This window comes from Carettochelys insculpta, chromosome 4, assembly GCF_033958435.1.
Source record: "Carettochelys insculpta isolate YL-2023 chromosome 4, ASM3395843v1, whole genome shotgun sequence".
In the NCBI taxonomy this organism is placed as follows: Eukaryota; Metazoa; Chordata; order Testudines; family Carettochelyidae; genus Carettochelys; species Carettochelys insculpta.
Genome location: NC_134140.1, coordinates 132,204,921 through 132,225,024, shown reverse-complemented (window position 1 = coordinate 132,225,024; position 20,104 = coordinate 132,204,921). Strand labels below are relative to the sequence as shown.

The following is a 20,104-nucleotide window of genomic DNA, read 5'->3' as shown; positions in this document are numbered from 1 at the left end:
CACGCCCCTAAAGTCCGGCACTGGGGGTGGGCGGCTGGGAGCCCCGCCTCGGCCGCAGCCCTGTCCGGGGCTGGCTGGGGGCTGGGCGGACCGGAAGATATGACTGGCGAGTCTCAGCTGGCCCCAGGTGTCCCTCAGCAGTCCGGCCCTCGGTGGTGGGTGGTGGGGCGACAGCGGACAGGACGGTGACGTGCAGAGCAGCAGGTGGTGCGGCGGGTGGAGCAGGCAGGGCGGGCACTGAGGCGGCTGGCGCAGCATGGGGGGCCAGGTAGTCCACAAGACGGTTGAATGTCTCCATGTAGGCCCCCCATGCCTCTTGGCGCCAGGCCAGCACCCGCTCCTGCAGGTCCAGGCGGCGTTGCTCCACCCGCAGGCGCTGCTCCGCGACCTCCAGCTGCCGACAATGGATGGCCAGCAGCTGGGGGTCCGTCGCCGTCGGGTGCTGTTGCGGGGTCCGCTGTCTAGCCCACCGTGGGGCCGGTCGGTCCTCCGCTGAGGGGCTTGCCTGGAGCGATGGCCCTGGAGGGGTCTCCGGGACCACTGATGCCTCGCCGGCGCTCTCTTCCAGTCCTTCCGATGGTGCAGCTGCGGAACACAGGAGGAGGGGGGGAAGAAGAATGGAGACAGGCGTTAGTGTGGGCCCTGAGCCGTGACCCTTGTCCCCCCACCCCTGTGCTGCAGGTTCCCCATCCCCGTCCCCGGGAGATGCTGCTGTGATGGATGGGGTTCAGGGGTCCCCCTGCACTGCACCTTGTCCCCTTGCGGGAGTGACTCTCACTTCACTCAGCAGGGTCTGACAGGAGAGGTTTCTTAGGCCACAGATGCCCGGTTTCTCTCGGGAGTGACCGCACAGCAGTCAGAGACAGTCCTTCCAACCCGTCCTGGGGAGAAGACCCCAAGGGGTGCCCCTCTGGGGTGTGGCTTTCCCCCTCCTCAGGCTGGCTGCCTTCCAGCTCTCCCTTCCCCTAGCCTCTACCTGCGGCCCCCACCCCGATTCAAAGCCAGCTCGGCTCCTCCCTCCTCTTTGTTCAGGGCAGAGGTGTCACCTGCCAGCTGTAGCCCCAGGATCATCCTTTGCCCCTGGGAGCTATTCAGCTTGTTGCTCATATCTAGCCTGAGTCTCCCTTTTGCACTCCCCCCACTCCATCACATGCTGCTGCTGTGGGGTGTGCCACCCCCTCCTCCCGGGGGACCCTCGAGGTTCCGCTCCCCCGTGCCCCGGGGATGGGCCATGGCACTGTCGTGCGGGGTCGGGGGGGGGGCAGGGGCTGATGCACTGCTGTGAGGGACATGGCCCTGCTGTCCTTGGGGCCATGGCCATGTGAGCATGTGGGGGCCCTGGATACATATCTATTACCCCCCGCCCCTCAACCCCGGGGGTGTACACCAGCGGGGGGTACATACCTGTCAGTCCACTCCCACAGTCCAGAGATCCCCGGGGGGCGGACGCCCGGCTGCTGCTCCGGGAGGGCGGGAGGAGGATCTGCAGCCCGGACTCTGCAGAGGAGGAGCCCCCCCTCTCCTCCTCCTCCTCCTCCTGCCGCGATGGCCCGGGGGTGGGCTCCGGGGGGGCCCCCCTGGGTGCGGGGCTTACCTCCGGGACGGACTCCGGCTGAAGGGCCTGCTGGGGCTCGTTGGCCGAGGTGTCAAGAGTGGCCGGAGGGGAGGAGGTGTGCCAGGGGCCCAGGATGGACCTGAGCTCCCTGTAAAAGGGGCAAGTGACGGGGGCAGCCCCAGATCGGCCGGCCACATCCCGGGCCCGGGCGTAACCCTGCCGCAGCTCCTTCACCTTACTCCTGACATGGTCAAGAGTGCGGGCAGGGTGACCCCGGGCGGCCAGGCCCTCGGCCAGCCGAGCGAATGCATCCGCGTTCCGCCTCTTGCTCCCCATTACCTGGAGCACCTCCTGCTCACTCCAGAGCTCCAGCAGCTCCCGCAGCTGGGCCTCCATCCAGGAGGGGCCCCGCTGCCACTTCCCAGCCTGGCTGCCGGGCTGGCTGGCCTGGTTGCTCTGGCTCCCCTGGGGGGGGCTCCCCTGGGGGCACTGGGGGGGCTGCCGGGTAGCCATGGCAGGTGCTGGCCCTGTTCTGGGTGGCTGAGGGGCGTGCAGGCTGGCCGCGTGTCTAGGCTGCCGCCTGCACGTTCCCCCAGCTTCCTGCACAGGAAGGGAGGGGGAGGGGACCTTTAAGGGGCTGCTCCACGTGGCCACCATTGAGCTGAGGGACTGGAGAGAGCGTCTCTCAACCCCTCAGCTGATGGCCGCCATGGAGGACCCCGCAATTTCGACGTTGCAGGATGCGCAACGACTACACGGTCCCTACTTCGACGTTGAACGTCGAAGTAGGGTGCTATTCCTATCTCCTGATGAGGATAGCGGCTTCGACGTCTCGCCACCTAACGTCAAAGTTAACTTCGAAATAGCGCCCGACACGTGTAGCCGTGACGGGTGCTATTTCGAAGTTAGTGCCGCTACTGCGAAGTAGCGTGCACGTGTAGACACGGCTTAGGTGGCAGTAATATAGATGATGTAAGAAAAGCTGTAGTACTCTAATGCTTTCCTCACCTCCATCTTCACCAACAAATACAGCTCCTACACTATCGTGCTAGACAATGCAGTATGGGAAGGTGGAGGGCAGCTATCTGTGGAGAAGGAACAAGATATGACCTATCTAGAAAAACTAGATGTACATGAATTCATAAGTCTGGATTTAATGCACCCAAGGGTGCCGAGGGAATTAGCAGAGGTCATTGCTGAGCCTTTGGCAGTTATATTTGAAGACTCTTGGAGATCGGGAGAGATCCCAGATGACTGGAAAAAGGCAAACATAGTGCCTACCTTTAAAAAAGGAAAGGACAATCCAGGGAACTATAGACTAGTCAGCCTTACTTCAATTCCTGGGAAAATAGTGGAGGGGATCCTCAAGGAACCCATTCTGGAGCACTTGGAAGAGGGGAAAGTGATCAAAAGTAGCCAACATGGATTCACCAAAGGCAAGTCCTACCTGACCAAGCTGATTATCTTCTATGACAACATAACAGGCTCTGTGGACAAGGGGAAGTCAGTGGAAGTGATATACCTTGACTTCAGCAGAGCTTTTGATATGGTCTCCCACAACATTCTTGCACATAAGTTAAGGGGAAGTATGGATTAGATCCATGGACTATAAGATGGATAGAAAGCTGGCGTGATGGTCAGGCCCAATGGGTAGTGGTCAGTGGCTCAATATCTGGATGGTGGTCAGTTTCAAGTGGAGTGCCGCAAGGCTCGGTTCTGGGGCATCGGTTTGGTGTTAGTCAACATCTTTATTAATGACCTGGATGAGGGACTGGATTGCACCCGCAGCAAGTTTGTGGATGACACAAAGCTAGAGGGAGAGGGAGATAAATTGGAGGGTGGAGATAGGATCCAGAGTGACCTGGGTAAATGGGAGGATTGGGCCAAAATAAATCTGATGCGGCTCAACAAGGAGAAGTGTAGAGTCCTGCACTTGGGACACAAGAATCCCAAGCATTGTTATAGGCTGGGTACCGAATGGCTCAGCAGCAGTACAGCGGAAAGGGAACTAGGGCTTATGGTGAATGAAAGGCTGGATATGAATAAACAGTGTGCCCTTGTAGCCAAGCAGGCTAACTGCATATTGAGGTGCATTAGGAGGAGAATTTCAAGCAGATCTAGAGAAGCGGTTGTTCCCCTCTATTCAGCACTGGTGAGACCACATCTGAAAGATCGTGTCCAGTTTTGGGACCCCCAGTATAAAAAGGATGTGGATTTGCTGGACCAAGTTCAGCAGAGGGCCACAAAAATGATTAAGGGGCTGGAGCACATGACCTATGAAGAGAGGTTGAGGGATTTGGGTGTGTTTAGGTAACAGAAAAGGAGGCTGAGGGGTGATTTCAAAGCAGCCTTCAACTTCCCGAGGGGGAGGTCTAAAGAGGATAGTGAGAAATTGTTCCCGGTGGTGTCAGACAGCAGAACAAGGAGCAATGGTCTGAAGTTGAAGAGGGAGAGGTGTAGGTTAGGTATTAGGAAAAACTACTTCACCAGGAGGGTGGTGAAGCACTGGAATGCATTGCCTAGAGATGTGGTGGATTCTCCATCCCTCGAGGCTTTTAAGTCCCGGCTTGACAAGGTCCTGGCTGGGATGATTTAGTCGGGGCTGATCCTGCTTGAAGCAGGGGGCTGGACTAGATGACCTCCTGAGGTCCCTTCCAGCCCTATGATTCTCTATTGTAGACTGAGTTAGAAAACCTGATAAAACACAGCTTTTTCCTGGTAATGCATTTTCATTTACGTCCTTTTCACTGTCAGAGAAACATAGCTTCTAAGTTCCTGCAGGGCAGTGTTTCTAATGGTTTGCCAAGTCGCACTGTTGTCCATTACTATTCTGTTCCATTGCAGTTTATGTGTCTTCTTTCCTTTCTCATTCTATCCGACTCAGGAAATTCAAGACCCACTTCAAATTTCAAACCTAATAAAATCTGATCTTCTTTGCAAGCCAAGCCAGAGAATTTCACCCATTTACCCCTGTAGTGAGCACTGGATCACAGAAGAGTCCCACAGGTAACATGTGTGCCTCTAGGGAAAAACGTGTCATAGGTTCTGGGTCATGTCAATGCTACCACATTAGGAAGCTGTCCAAAAAGGAGGGTATCCCTGATGGTTGTTTAGAATGCTGTGGCAGTAGCCTATCATTTAAACTGTAATTAGGGATCCCAAGCAATTAAAAATAATCACAATTAATTGAGCAATTAGTTACACTATTCAACAATAAAAATACTGTTTATTTAACTATTTTAGATGATTTCCACATTTTCAAATATATTGCGGTCAATTAAAAACCAGAACACAAAATATGCAGTGCTCACTTTATATTAATTTTTTATTACACATAGGCTGGGTCTATGCTTGCCCCCAGCTTCAAAGGAGTCATGTTAATCAGGGTGATAGGGGATTACTAATGAAGTGCTGTGGTGAATATGTAGCACTTCGTTAGGCTAATTCTCCCCCGTGGCAATTTTGAAGGGTCAAACATGAACAAATTTTGAGACGTAAAGGTACTTGGAAGTTGCCATGGGGGAGAATTAGCCTAATGAAGTGCTGCATATTCACTGCAACACTTCATTAGTAATCTCACCTTGCCCTGAGTAACATGTCTCCGTCGAAGTTAGGGGCAAGTGTAGACAAGCCCATGCTGTGTTTGCACTAAATAAATAGCATTTTTTAATTTATGTTGTCCGAGTACTATAATGCATTCTCTTTACCATCAAAGTGCAACTTACAAATGTAGATTTTTTGACACATATCCTCACTCAAATAAAACAATGTAAAAATTTAGCACCTATAAGTCCACTCAGTCCTAATTCTTGTTCAGCCAATGACTAAGGCAAATAGCTTTGTTTACATGTACGAGCTATAATGTTGCCTGCTTCTTATTTGTTATTATCACCTAAAACAGGGAACACGTGTTCAGCTAGCACTTAGTTATGACTCTGCAGTTGCAGAGCGGGGCTGGGCTGGTGCTGTAAGCAGCATCGATAATTCGGGCACCTCCTAATAAGCACTTGCTTTTGCAAAATTAACTTTCTTCCGTCATGGATTTTTGGATGCAATATCATTCAAGTCTTTCCATACAGTGAGAGTATTAGTGAAAAGCCGCATCTACACGTGCCAGCTACTTCGAAGTAGCCGCTCCAACTTCGAAATCGACGTAAGGCGGTGAGACATCGAAGTCGCTATCCCCATCAGGGGATGGGAATAGCACCCTACTTCGACGTTGAAAGTCGAAGTAGGGCACGTGTAGCCAATCCGCGTCCCGCAACATCGAAATAGCGGGGTCTGCCATGGCGGCCATCAGCTGAGGGGTTGAGAGAGGCTCTCTCCAGCCCCTGAGCTCTATGGTCGCCACGTGCAGTGGCCCCTTAAAGCTCCCTGCCCCCTGCCTTCCTGTGCAGGAAGCTGAGAGTGCGTGCAGGAGGCAGCGCTGCCACACGGCCAGCCTGCAAGCATCTCTGCAGCCCCAGGCCACCACTCCTGCAGCGATGGCCGCCCACCAGCCCCCCACGCACCCCCAGGGCACCCGCTTCAAGGGGAGCCAGGGCTCCCAGCCTGGCAGCCAGCCCGGGAAAAGGCAGCGGGGCCCCTCCTGGACGGAGGCCAAGATCTGGGACCTGCTGGGGCTCTGGAGCGAGGAGGAGGTGCTCCAGGTAATGGGAAGCAAGAGGCGGAACATGGATGCATTTGCTCAGCTGGCCTAGGGCCTGGCCGCCCGGGGTCACCCTGCCTGCACTCCTGACCACGTCAGGAGTAAGGTGAAGGAGCTGCGGCAGGGTTACGCCCGGGCCTGGGACGTGGACAGCCAATCTGGGGCTGCCCCCGCCGCTTGCCCCTTTTACAGGGAGCTCAGGTCCATCCTGGGCCCCCGGCACACCTCCTCCCCGCCAGCCACTCTTGACACCTCGGCCGATGAGCCCCAGCAGGCCCCGGAGGTGGAGTCCACCCTGGAGGCAAGCCCTGCACCCCAGGGGCCCCCCCAGGAGCCCACCCTTGGGATGCCAGAGGAGGGGGAATCCTCCTCCAGCGATGGGGGGGCTCCACATCACGCTGCCGTCCTGGAGCTCCAGCAGGGCATCCGCCCAGAGGGTGTCCCCCGACCGTGGGAGTGGACCGTCAGGTATGTACCCCCGCGGTGCACACCCCCGGGGTTAAGGGGCAGGGACAACAGACATGACCAGGGCCCTCCATATTCCCAGATGACCATGGCCCCAAGGACAGCAGTGGCATGTCCGTCAGAAGAGTGCATCAGCCCCTGCCCCCCCAGCAGGACAGTGCCATGCCCCATCCCTGGGGATGGGGGGAGCATAACCTAGGGTCCCCCTGGGGGAAGGGGGTGGGACACCCATCAGCAGCAGCAGCATCTCCCGGGGACGGGGATGGGGAACCAGCAGCAGAGGGGTGGGGGGACAAGGGCCACGGCTCGGGACCCACGCTAACGGCTGTCTCCACTCTTCTTCCCCCTGTGTTCCTCAGCTGCACCATCGGAGGGCCCGGAGAGCGCCGGCGAGGTGTCAGTGGTCCTGGAGAGCCCACCTGGGCCATCCCAGCAAGCCAGCCCCTCAGCAGAGCACCAACCAGCCCCAGGATGGGGCCACCAGAGGAGGAGCCACCACCAGAGGACGGCAATGGACCCCCAGCTGCTTGCGACCCGCCAGCGTCAGCTGGAGGTGTCAGAGCAGTGCTTGTGGGTGGAAGAGCGGCGGCTGGAGCTCCAGGAGCGTGCGCTGGCCTGGCGCCAGGAGGCATGGGGGGCCTTCATGCGCACCCTCAACCGCATAGCGGACTTCCTGGCCCCCCATGCCGCGCCGCCCGCCCTGCCCGCTCCACCCGCTGCTCCAACCGCCATCCCATTGCCATCCGCCACCCTGGGGCCTCCTGCCGAGGGGGACCTGGGGCCTTCTGACACCCGCCGGCCATACTTGCCGGTTCACCCGGCCCCCAGCCAGCCTCGGCCAGGGCTGAGGCCGAGGCGAGGGTCGCGCCCGCCAACCCCGGGCACCGGACAGTAGAGGGGTGCGGGGCCCAGCACATGGCCCCCCCCCTTTGTACATATCCCCCATCATACCTATTTGTTGTATATAGTTTGTGTTACACCCCTGCTCTGTTTTATATGGTACCTGCCCTCCCATGTAAATAGTCCCCCCCCTTTTGTTTTGCTCTCTCTCTCTCTCTCACCCCATGGCCTGGTTGAAATGGGCCCACAGGGCCTCCCGGACCCGGATCCCCTCGGGGTCCACCTGGCAACTGGGGGCAGCGGGTGGCTGCATGTCAGCCCTGCCAGCCTCCACAGCCCAGCTCTGGAAGAAGGCCACCCCCTTGCTCTCGACCACGTTGTGGAGGGTGCTGCACGCGCCCACAATCTGGGGGATGTTGGTGGGGCCCGCATCAAGGCGGGTGAGGAGACACCTCCAGCGCCCTTTGAGGCGGCCAAAAGTGCTCTCAACCACCTGGCGCGCGTGGTTCAAGCGTGTGTTGAAGCGCTCCTGGCTGGCTGACAGGTGGCCCGTGTACGGGTGCATGAGCCAGGGCCGGAGGGGGTACGCAGCGTCTGCGATGACGCAGAGGGGCATGGTGGTGTCCCCCACAGGGATCTCCCACTGAGGGATGTAGGTCCCCACCTCCAGCCGGCGGCACAGGCCCGAATTCCTGAACACCCGGGTGTCGTGGGTGCTGCCAGGCCACCCAACATAAATGTCCAGGAGGCGGCCCCGGCTGTCCACCAAGGCCTGGAGGACCACCGAATGGTAGCCCTTCCTGTTTAAGAAGCGTCCTCCGCTGTGCTACGGAGCGCGGATGGGGATATGGGTCCCATCCAGAGCCCCGAAGCAATTTGGGAACCCCAGGGTGGCAAACCCCGCGATGGCAGCATCCGGGTCCCCAAGCCGCACAAGCCTGTGGAGGAGCAGGGCATTGATGGCGCGGACGACCTGCAGGGGTAGGACATGGGAGAGCACCAGTGAGGGGTGTGCAGGGTGTGTCTGGCCCTCCCCCCCCAGGGTTCCCTCCCCCCTCAGGGCTCCCTCCACCCCCAGGGCTGCCCTCCCCCAGTGCTCCCCCCACCCCCGGTGGGTCCTCTTACCTCCATGAGGACAGCCCCAACGGTGGCCTTGCCCACACCAAACTGCTGCCCCACGGATCGGTAGCTGTCTGGAGTGGCCAGCTTCCAGACAGCGATGCCAACCCATTTCTCGACGCTGAGGGCATGCCGCATGGCGGTGTCCTGGTGCCTCAGTGTAGGGGTGAGCCACTGGCAGAGCTCCAGGAATGTCTGCCGGCTCATGCGAAAGTTCTGGAGCCAGCGGTCGTCGTCCCACTCACCGAGCACCAGGCGCTCCCACCAGTCGGTGCTCGTGGGGTAGCTCCACAGCTGGCGGCGTGTGCGGCGGTGGGTGGGTGGGGTCGGAGGGCAGCAAGGTCTGGGGCTGCTTCCTCCTCCCCTGGGGGCAGCTCCTCTTCTGTGAATAAAAGGTGGTCAGCTGCCTCCTGCATGGCATTGAGCAGGGCAAGTATTGCTGCTGCAGGGGCGGCTGTGTGGACCTCTGGCTGCTGTTGCTGCTGCTGCTGGGGGTCCATACTGCTTCGACGGGTGTGCTTGCCTGTGGCTCTGCAGACCGCGTGCTGTGCAGGCTGAGTGTTTCTGGGAGGGGCCCTTTAAGGGAGCGGCTAGCTGTTGCCCCGGAAGTGCTAGTCCGCCCTGTGACCCTATCTGCAGCTGTTCCTGGCACCCTTATCTCGATGTGGGCCACTATGGTGTGTAGACACTCTCCTGCAGCACCTACTTCGATGTGGTGCTGCCCAACGTCAACATTGAACATCAACGGCACCAGCCCTGGAGGATGTGTAGACGCTATTCATCGAAATAGCTTATTTCAATGTCGCTACACGTGTAGACGTAGCTAAAGAGTAAAAGGCTTACGTAGGATTTCGCTGTAATACAAATCCCATTGTCCCCAGTAACTCTGAAAAACATAGTCCTGGAGCTGGTAAGACACTATGTTTTTTATTCTTTCACTGAATGACAACTCGTCTGTGAGTTCAGACAAAGCTGCAGGAATGTACGAAGGTGGAGCGGGTATCTTCCCACAGTGACGTTCTAGGGTGGAAGATGGTGAGAACCGCAGAGAATACACAAATGGAATTCTCAGTCTGAGAGCAATTAGGTCACCACAGAGACAGACCGCATCAGACAGAACCACACCAAAGGCTTTTATGTAAATTAGGTGGTCATGGGATAGGAGGAAAGGTCCTTTCATGGATCGGGAATTGGTTAAAAGACAGAAAACAAAGGGTTGGAATAAATGGTAAATTTTCACAATGGAGGGGGGTAACTAGTGGTGTTCCCCAGGGCTCAGTCCTGGGACCAATCCTGTTCAACTTGTTCATCAATGATCTAGAAAATGAGGTAAGCAGTGAGGTGGCAAAGTTTGCAGATGACACCAAGTTGTTCAGGACAGTCAAAAGCAAAAGGGATTGTGAAGAACTACAAAAAGATCTCAGCAAACTGAGTGATTGGGCAGCAAAATGGCAAATGAAATTTAATGTGGGTAAGTGTAAGGTAATGCATGTTGGAAAAAATAACCCAAATTACACGTACTACATGATGGGGTCAAATTTAGCTACGACAGATCAGGAAAGGGATCTTGGAGTTATAGTGGATAGTTCTCTGAAGACATCCACGCAGTGTGCAGTGGCAGTTAGTAAGGCAAATAGGATGTTAGGAATTATTAAAAAAGGGATCGATAATAAGACAAAAGAGATCATACTTCCCCTATATAAAACTATGGTACGCCCACATCTCGAGTACTGCGTGCAGATGTGGTCTCCTCACCTCAAAAAAGATATATTGGCATTAGAAAAGGTTCAGAAAAGGGCGACTAAGATGATTAGGGGCTTGGAAAGGGTCCCATATGGGGAAAGGCTAGAGAGACTGGGACTTTTCAGTTTGGAAAAAAGGCGATTGAGGGGCGATATGATAGAGGTATATAAAATCATGAATGGTGTGGAGAAAGTGAATATAGAAAAATTATTTACCTTTTCCCATAATACAAGAACTAGGGGACACCAAATGAAATTGATGGGTAGTAGGTTCAAAACTAATAAAAGGAAATTTTTCTTCACACAGCGCACAGTCAACCTGTGGAACTCCTTGCCCGAGGAGGCTGTGAAGGCCAGGACTCTATTAGGGTTTAAAAAAGAGCTTGATAAATTTTTGCAGGTCAGGTCCATAAATGGCTATTAGCCAGGGATAAAGTATGGTGCCCTAGCCTTCATAACAAGGGCAGGAGATGGATGGCAGGAGATAAATCACTTGTCTTCTGTTCTCCTTCTCTGGGGCACCTGGCATTGGCCACCGTCGGCAGATGGGATGCTGGGCTTGATGGACCTTTGGTCTGACCCAGTATGGCCATTCTTATGTTCTTATGTTCTTATGTACTTGTCCCTCTGCAGCCGAGCCATTAAAGCCTGATTAGATAACACGCCATCACAGAAATGGCTGTTTATCTCATTCATTCTGCTGACCAGCTTTCCCAGTTCCCTTAGAACTGCCAGAAGGTCAACAGGTTGGTTTATTGTACAGCCACAAGTTCGCCATATCCTGGATCAAGGAGTCAAGGTGGGTTTTTCCAAAAGGGACATGGTACACCTCAAACTTCTCTCTTGTCTCAGCCTGTGGTGTGACGAAGAGGGAAGCGTTCGACGCTAGGATGGTGACTTTGTGCTCTCAGTGTATCAATTCCTGTGCAATGATCTTAATTCACACTTAGTTCTTATACAGAAGTAATAGACAAGGGGGCTTCACTTAAATAGTCCAATGCAATTCACCACCTGCTCCGAAACCATTAACTCTTCTGCCAGTGAAAGATTTTCCACTGGCTAATTTTACCATTTTACTATTCTAGAATAACAGTCACAATATTATAAAAAAATCAGTGTACTCACAACAGATCCTAATAATTCCAGAATAAAGTAATTTTTAGTCCAGAATAAACTATTCAGACTGGGAGGTAATCTGGTCAATTTCCCCGGGGTAAACAAACCCCAAGAGATGATGTCTACACTTGGACCAGAAGGCAGCCTTCTTGGACTGCAATCCCACAACTGGTTCTTCTCAAGATTTCTCCTGTGGAGCCTACCAGCACAGACACAGTTGTAAAGTCAGACCTTTGATTTACCTATCAACAGCTTTACAAGATGGTCCTATAAGACATTGATACAAAATTATATCACCAGTCAAACAAAATATGGAACAGCCTCACAGAAAACTGCAGAAAAAAATCATGCAAAAACCTCTTATCAAATGGACCTACCTGATGTATATTTAATATTTTTTTCCTTAATGAGAAAGTTCAGTTTGCTACAAAAACACATTGTATAACCAACTGCACCTGCTTTCCCATTGCTACTTGCCTGAACTTTCCCTTAGAAATTCTGTACGTAATTGCATGTTGCGCAAAAGTAAAAGTAACTTAAATACACTTACTCTGAACAGAGAAATGTGGTAAACAATTATCCTGATCTTATCTGTGAATTATTTTGTTTAATCATTTGTCACTATGTTATGCTCCAGTTACTATATACCAATGATTATCTCCAGATCTGTAGCATGGGGAGGGAAACCATGATTGGTAACCTCCAAAAGCCAAAATAGGGCAAAATTTTCAAGCACAAAGGCTGTGGCCGCACTAGCCCCCCCGCCCGCCTTTTTGAAAGAGGCATGGTGATGAGGGATTTTGGAAGATGCCAGTGAGGTGTTGCCATGAATATGCAGTGCCTCATTAGTATAATGGCAGCCACGCACGTTTTGAAATGCCACTTTCGAAATGCTCCCCACCTGTGTAGGCGGGGGCCTTTTGAAAGGACCCCCTGATTTCGAAAGCCCCTTCTCCCCCTTTGGTTTTGGGAAGAAGGGGCTTTTGAAATCAGGGGGTCTTTTCGAAAGGTCCCATCTACATAGGTGGCAGATGATTCGACAGCAGCTCTTTTGAAGTGCACACGGCCACCATTATGCTAATGAGGCACTGCATATTCTTGGCAGAGCCTCATTGGCATCTTCCGAAATCCCTCCTTACCATGCCCCTTCCGAGATGCGGGGGCTAGTGTGGTCACAGCCAAAGAGTGATAATGTAGACTGCAGAAATCGGCTTTGGCATTGTCCCTCGGTGTGCTGATCAACCCTTTGATATTCACGTTCTTGCTCTGTGGGGCTCCCCACAATCCTGTCCTCCCGGGCCAGAAGCTCTGGTTTCCCCTAGACAATGTCCATTGTTGGGATTATCAATTCCTGCAGAGCAACACTGACACTGAATGAGTTCAGCTCTGGGTGGTCTAGGCTGTGAGGACCAGGAACACAGCCCTCCAAGATCATCAAAACCCAAAACAAATCCATCTTACTCTGAGTAAAGGTTTTAAACAGAGAAAGCTCCCAAGTTTGCTCCCTTTATCAATGAAAGTGAGATATGCACAGTGGTTGCTCCCTCCACCACACAGTAACAATTCTTTACACTGTGCTTAATAATAGACAACAATGTTTTGTTAAGTATCAATGTAGGATGCAAATGGCTGCAAGTGAAAACTGACAGATCAAAGCAAATTACTGAGCTAAAATAAACAAAAAATGCAGCTAATCCTATTCCTGAAAGAAACTAGTTACATGTAAATTCTTAACCTAAATGTAAGGAATGTGGCAGCAGGAGCTCAATACTGCAGGAGGATTTGAGGAATGTGTCCTCAGATGGCCAAAGACGTATGTAGGAAATGTGAGACATGCTCAATGTGTTCAATGGAAAACTCTGCCCAGTAGAGCAGCCTATCTGCAGAACATCACGACCAGCAAAAATTTGGAGCTGGTATGCATTGATTTCTTTTCTTTAGAACTGGATAGGAAGAATATTGGAAACATCGTAGTGGTGACTGACCACTACATCCGGTACACACAGGCCTATCCCACGCATGACCAGAGAGCCACCACCATAGCACAAGTATTGTGGGAAGAATATTTTTCAGTGTTTGAACTCCCAACTTGGATATACTCTGACTGGGGTGAGACTTTGAGAGTCGCCTCCTGAAGGAGGTGCTGAAGGTGGCAGGAACCAAAAAGTCCAAGATCACCCCTTACCACCTACAAGGTGACCCTCAGCCAGAACGATTTAATCGAATGCTATTGGATATGGTGGGGGCATTGCGCCCTGAGCAGAAAGCAACCTGGAGGCAGCATGTTGCATTTATGGTGCATGCCTACAATGCCACCAAGAATGACACTACCAGAGCCACCCCTTATTTGCTGATGTTTGGACGAGAGCCCAGATTACCCATAGACTATGCTTTGGGGTGTCAGAGGATGGGGAAAGCTATGAGACACACCTGCAGTATGTTTCCCGACTAAGAGAAGAACTGCAGGATGCCTACTGCTTAGCTGCCCGCAAGAACACAGATCATAACAAACACTGGTATGATGCAACAGTGCGCCTGCAGGAGCTCCAGCCTGGGAGCAGAGTTCTGCTGCGAAATTTAGGTATTGCTGGAAAACACAAGATTGCTGGTGGATGGAAGGCAGCACCCTATCTAGTGGTGGAAAGACTTAGGGACCTGCCTGTCTACAGAATCAAACCTGAGAGTGAAACCAGGGCCAATCAAGATTGTACATAGAATCTCCTACTGCCTGTGGTGCCCCTTCTGAGGTGGACTGTGACATGGGGCCGGGGCGAAAAGAGGGCGTAAGGTTACATCCACTACCCAACTCAGGCAGTGGGCACTGTGGGGCTAATTTACCCTTACCCAGCACCTTCGAGACTGAATCTGAAGGGGATGAGGCTCCCATGGAGCATCTTAGAATGGGAACCAGATCCCAGATCCTATCAAGTGAACATGGGGAAAGTTCAACATCTGTGGTGCTAAATCCCAGGGCAGAAGTGTTTAGGCCTGTGGCTGGAAACCCTCCTCCCACAACAACACGAAACTGGGGTGATGAATTTGTCCCATTTATAGACAGTCTGGAGGAGAACCAAGCATGTGCAGATACACGTCAATTAGCATACAGAGATGATACACAAGTTGAAGGTGTCACTGATGCCCAGGACATCCCTGTCTGTGAGCAAGAGATACAAGGGCCTATGCCAGTAGACAGGGAATCCTCAGGAGGGCCTCCCTTGCTCCTGTCATCAGAGGAGGCTTCCACAGCTCAATAGGCAAGATAGTTATAAAGTCTGTAAATAGACTAACTTACAAAGCACCTGGAGTGGTTGGAGAGGATGTAATACACCTGGCACACAGACTTGCTGCTGCTGACTCCTTCCAGCAGAAGGGTTACATAAACAATTGTTTTAAACTTCCGTTTCATAACCTAAACATCAGAGAAGTAGCCGTGTTATTCTGTATCTTTGAGAACAACAAGAAGTCCTGTGGCACCTTATAGACTAACAGATATTTTGGAGCATAAGCTTTCGTGGGCAAAGACCCGCTTCATGAAATAGACTCCTAGTTTGGGCCCAATTCCCAAGTATATTAGACCCAGACTGAACAGGTCTCTTTTCCTGGGGTAAGATACAAAGTGATAATTCAAAACAGTCAGGAACTTGCCAGAATCAATTAGGGCAGAAGGTCAATTAGGGTACATAAAATCCATAAAGAAACTTTCCAGAACCAACCGGCTAATCAGGACAGCTGGAGCCAATTAAGAGCCAGCTGATACTCGTCAACAAGACATTTTTTCCACTTGCTCTCTGCGCGCAAGGAGCTGGGTGGGGAGGGTAAGAAGGCATTGTGGAAGGCCAGAAGGTACAAATGCTATCAGGAACTAGGAAAAAGTGACAGTGCAAAGGAGGTGCCAGCAGAGGGTGTGGGTAAGTGGCCCAGAGAATTGTAACTGCCACACAGTTGATATTGGGAATATTATAGACAACTATCACAGGATCCCTGGATTGCAACCCAGATTAGAAGGCAGGCCTGGATTCCTCCCCACCCCCAACTCCCTACTCACCACATGAGAGCTGACCCAGACAGTTGCTCACAGTCCAGGGGAAGGAAAACTTGAGGAAAAATCTGACCTGTTCCTGATTTGGTCTCCTCTCTTTTCCCCATTCTGGCTAATGGTTAGGTGGCAAAATAAATGGCATATTTATGCCTCTAGGTAGTGTGTCTAAACCAAGGGCTGCCATGACCCTCTGAGGTGAACATCCACCTGAAAGTGTAGGATCCATCAAGGCAGAAAAGGAGCTTTGTCACAACCAGTGTCGGGGTTGGCTAGGTAGACAGTGAGGTAAAAACACCTAACAAGAAAAGCGAGGGTTCCCTTCCTACTTTTTACTACTATGGGTGGCGGAGTGCAGGTACTGGTTTAAGCTGTGGTAGCAGAGAAAAAGCCACCCAAGCCCATATGAATGCCTAATAGGAGTCAAGGAAGCTGCAGCAACGAACCAATCAAATAATGAGTTCCGGGGAACTAGCTTCCATCACCTCATTCGGTTTGGAGGAATTCTAATGGGGGGTCATTTTCAGGTGTCACTTTTCCCAGAGCAGACTCCTTTTCAGCTGCCCAGGTCCGCTTGCTTATGGGGACAATTTTTGGGTCAGTATCCGGGATCCCAATGCCTTAACTGTCTCTCTTTCTTTTTCTATTTTTGGGACATCCTGGAGGTGGGGAACAGATCTGGGGATATTTCAGAAAATATCCGTGTCTGACAGTCTAGTGTGGATGCCTCTCTAACTCTGAAGTCTCCCACCTGCTCCAAGCCCCCTTCTGGGAGTAAGGTTCCAAATCCTGGGAATTCCCTTTCTCGGAGTACCAGGGATTGAGTTTAGCGACTACAATTGTCCTTACCCCTGTCGTGTTGTCCTGGATTTCAGTTTTTACCAGGATGGTGAGGTAATAATTGACTGACCCATGAACGTACATCACCCCATGCCTTTTGCTTATAGCCACTGATTACACTTCACAACCTTTTCTAAGATAAGCATGATGACACTCCCCTGGTCTTTCAATGCTGTAGTCTCTACTCCATATACCCTCATCTGTAGGTGTGCCCAGTCACCCCTCAGTGAGCTGAGGGCACCTGGCCTCTGGGGAAGGGACAGCTGGGCTCCCTGGCTCCCTGGGTCTGAGGTGGCCCTGACTCTGTACTATGGGAATAATAGCACTTCCTTACCACCCAGGGGATAATTACATTGCAAATGGTGAGATGCTCAGATCTTGTACCAACACAGGGCAAATACAGACCTGAAATAGCACTAGAGTAGACACCATGCATGGAGGTGTTTGGTTTAAGATCTATGTGCTCTTATGTGAGCCCCTAGATGACTAATACATTTTAGCCTTGATCAGAAAGCCTGGTAAAACACAGCTTTATTCCCAGTATCCCATTTTCTTTGCACTTAAAAAACATTTAAGTCCTTTTCACTGTCAGAGAAAAATACGTTTAAGATCTGAAAGGGCAGGATGTATCATAGTTTGTTTAGTTGCATTTCTACTGTCTTTCGTTTCACCTTGTGTATATTGTTTGATCATTCTTTCCTTTTTCATTTTCTCTGACTCAGAGAGAATTCAAGACCCCCTTCAAATTTCAAACGTAATAAAATCTCATTCACTGATCATATGGAAACATACGTAATTAATATTGAACTAAACTAAACTTGATATGGGACAGAACAGCTCTACTGACAACTGTTTAGAACAAAGTTTCTATGTGAAATAAACTCGCAGTGCCCTCCACAGGCCATGTATGTAAGCATAGTGTGTTTTGAGAAGAGAGGCTTGGTTTAATTAACCTGTGATGTAAGTATGGGCTTTAGTTACAAAGCCATGCTTGATTTCAGTATATCTGCTGAGAACCCCTGAATTTTCCTGTCTCTGACCCAGCCAACTTGCCTGGCTGGGAAGGAACAGCAGAGTGCATTTTGTCTTCAGCTTTTCTTCCACAACTGTATTGTGGCACTAATACAGAGAAAACTTGAAAGACATTGTAACACGTCCCGTGACGCCCAGCCCCTTGGTCTAGGGCGGGCGGCAGTTCACCCGAGTTATATAGTTCTGGGCCCAGCCCCTTGGTCTAGGGCGGGCGGCAGTTCACCCGAGTTATATAGTTCTGGGCCCAGCCCTCAGTCCAGGGCGGGGCAGCAGTTCACAAGAGTTATATAGTTCTGGGCCCAGCCCTCAGTCCAGGGCGGGGCAGCAGTTCACAAGAGTCAAGCACCAGCCCAGCCCTCAGTTTGGGGCGGGGCAGCAACACAAAGGAAAAACACCAGCCCAGCCCTCAGTTTGGGGCGGGGCAGCAACACAAGGATACGCACCGGCCCAACCCTCAGTTTGGGGCAGGGCAGCAACACAAGGGACTATAGACAGGCTCAGCGGGGGCTGGCCCTGTCAGGGAGGGGGGTAGGGGGTCGCAGGCCCTCCCGCTCCACTGCGACCCGGCCCGGGGCCCTGGGGGTCGCTCACATGCAACCCCGGCAGTGGGGATCCAGGCCGCAACACACTGCCATTGGTTCGTGAGCGACGTTCCCCGGGCCACTTCCTACCTCACCCTCTGTTGGCGGCAGGTCCCAGTCCATCTGGTCGAGGGGTCCTCCTAGGTCGGTCTCCTCTGGGTCATCCACCTGTGGGGGCCCTGGCCAATCGTCCATGACCACGTCGTTAGGGTAGTCAGGCGGTGGCAATACAGGAGATGCAGGGCGGTCCTGGGTCCGAATGTTATAGGGATCCGCCGGGGCTCTGAGGCAGCCTGCTCCCGGGGCCTCTTCCACGGCAGGGGGTCTCCACCGGCGGGAAGGTCCTGGTAGGTCCGGGAAGTCCAGGTAGTCTCCTTGGGGCATACGGATGCGGAGTTGCGTGGAGCCTCTGGGGGCCTGCTCCTCCCGCCTGGCTGGGCGGCTGCAGGCCCTCTCCCTTTGGCCCCGGGGAGCTCGTGCAGGCACGTCCTCCTTGCCCGGAGGCCCAGCACTGAATGGTGCCCGAGTCCCGCCTTTGGCTCTTCTAGCCCTTGGCCCCGCCCTCTGAGGGGCGGGCCTCTGGTCTCCTGACTCCGGCCCCGCCCACCAGGGCCTTGGCATAGCTTCCCCGGCCTCTGGGTCCGCAGGAGGCCATACTGACCCACTACATTCCCCCCCACTCAAGTCCGTCTCCCATGCCATGGGGGCGGGCTCTTCCATTTCCCCCAGGCGGGACAGGAAGTCTGCATTTATGTGGTCCTTACCTGCCCGATGACGTATGTCGAAGGCATACGGTTGCAGTGCCAGGTACCACCGCATAATACGGGCATTTGTATCCCTCATCCGCGCCAGCCACTGTAAGGGTGCATGGTCTGTAACTAGGGTGAAGGGGGCACCCAGCAGGTAGTACCTTAGGGCGTCGCAGGCCCACTTCACCGCCAGAGCCTCCTTTTCTATCACGGCATAGCGCTGTTCCCTGGGGAAGAGCTTCCGGCTGATGTAAACTACGGGGTGGTCCTCTCCGTCCACTTCCTGGGACAGGACAGCTCCCAGGCCTACACCGGAGGCATCCGTCTGCAGGATGAACGGACGAGTGAAGTCGGGGCTGTAGAGGACTGGTTCCCGTATTAGGCATTGTTTTAGTGCCCGGAATGCCTTGTCGGCAGCCGCAGTCCACACCACCCTTTGTGGCTGGGTTTTCGTTAGCAGCTGCGTCAGGGGGGCTGCAACTGAGGCGAATTCAGGGATGAAGCGCCGGTAATATCCTGCCAGTCCCAGGAACTGTCGTACCTGTCGCTTGGTACTGGGGGGAGGGCAGGCCGCTAAGGCCTGTACCTTGCCCACGAGGGGCTTTACCCGGCCCCCTCCTATGGTATACCCCAGGTAGGTCGTCTCCTGCCAACCAATCCGGCACTTCTTTGGGTTCATTGTTAGGCCCGCGGCCCTCAGAGACCTAAGGACCGCGGCCACCCGGTCTAGATGTTCCTCCCAGTGACGACTATATATAACGATGTCATCAAGGTAGGCCGCGGCATAGTCCCTGTGGGGCTGAAGGAGACGGTCCATAAGCCTCTGGAAAGTCGCCGGGGCACCATGGAGACCAAAAGGCATCCGGGTGAACTGATACAGGCCCGATGGGGTCGCGAAGGTGGTCTTCTCTCGTGAGGAAGGTGTCAGGGGGATCTGCCAGTACCCCTTGCTGAGATCCAGGGTACTAAAGTAGCGGGCGGCCCCCAGACGTCCCAGCAGCTCATCGACGCGGGGCATCGGGTACGCATCGAATTTGGAGACTGCATTCACCCGCCTGAAATCGATGCAGAACCGCTGGGTGCCGTCGGGCTTTGGGACGAGCACCACGGGGCTGCACCACTCGCTTTGGGATGGCTCTATGACTCCCAGAGCCAGCATCGCCCGTACCTCCTCCTCTACTACCTCACGCATTCGAAAGGGTAGTGGACGTGTGGCATCGCGAACCACCTTCCCTGGCTCTGTACAGATGACGTGGCAGACCAGGGAGGTGTGTCCTGGGAGGGCCGTGAAGTTCTCTTGGAACGCCTGGAGGAGGCACTGGGCCTGTTTCCGCTGCTCCCCTGTTAGCGTTGCCCCAAGGGCCGGTTGTACAGGTTCCTC

General features: G+C 53.4%; 1 protein-coding gene across 2 annotated transcripts in view; it reads right to left on the bottom strand.

The window, feature by feature from the left end:
• LOC142012883 (UDP-glucuronosyltransferase 2A2-like) overlaps positions 1-18,197 on the bottom strand; it is a 52,847-nt gene extending 34,650 nt beyond the window's left edge. Inside the window, exon 1 of one of the 2 annotated variants that reach the window (XM_074993884.1) lies at positions 18,065-18,197. The gene's annotated coding sequence lies outside the window, so the exon portion shown is untranslated. Of the gene's footprint in view, positions 1-11,862; positions 11,880-18,064 lie in introns of those variants that run through there. The other variant, XM_074993886.1, reaches the window with a different exon arrangement.
• Between the last annotated feature and the right edge of the window lie 1,907 nt (positions 18,198-20,104).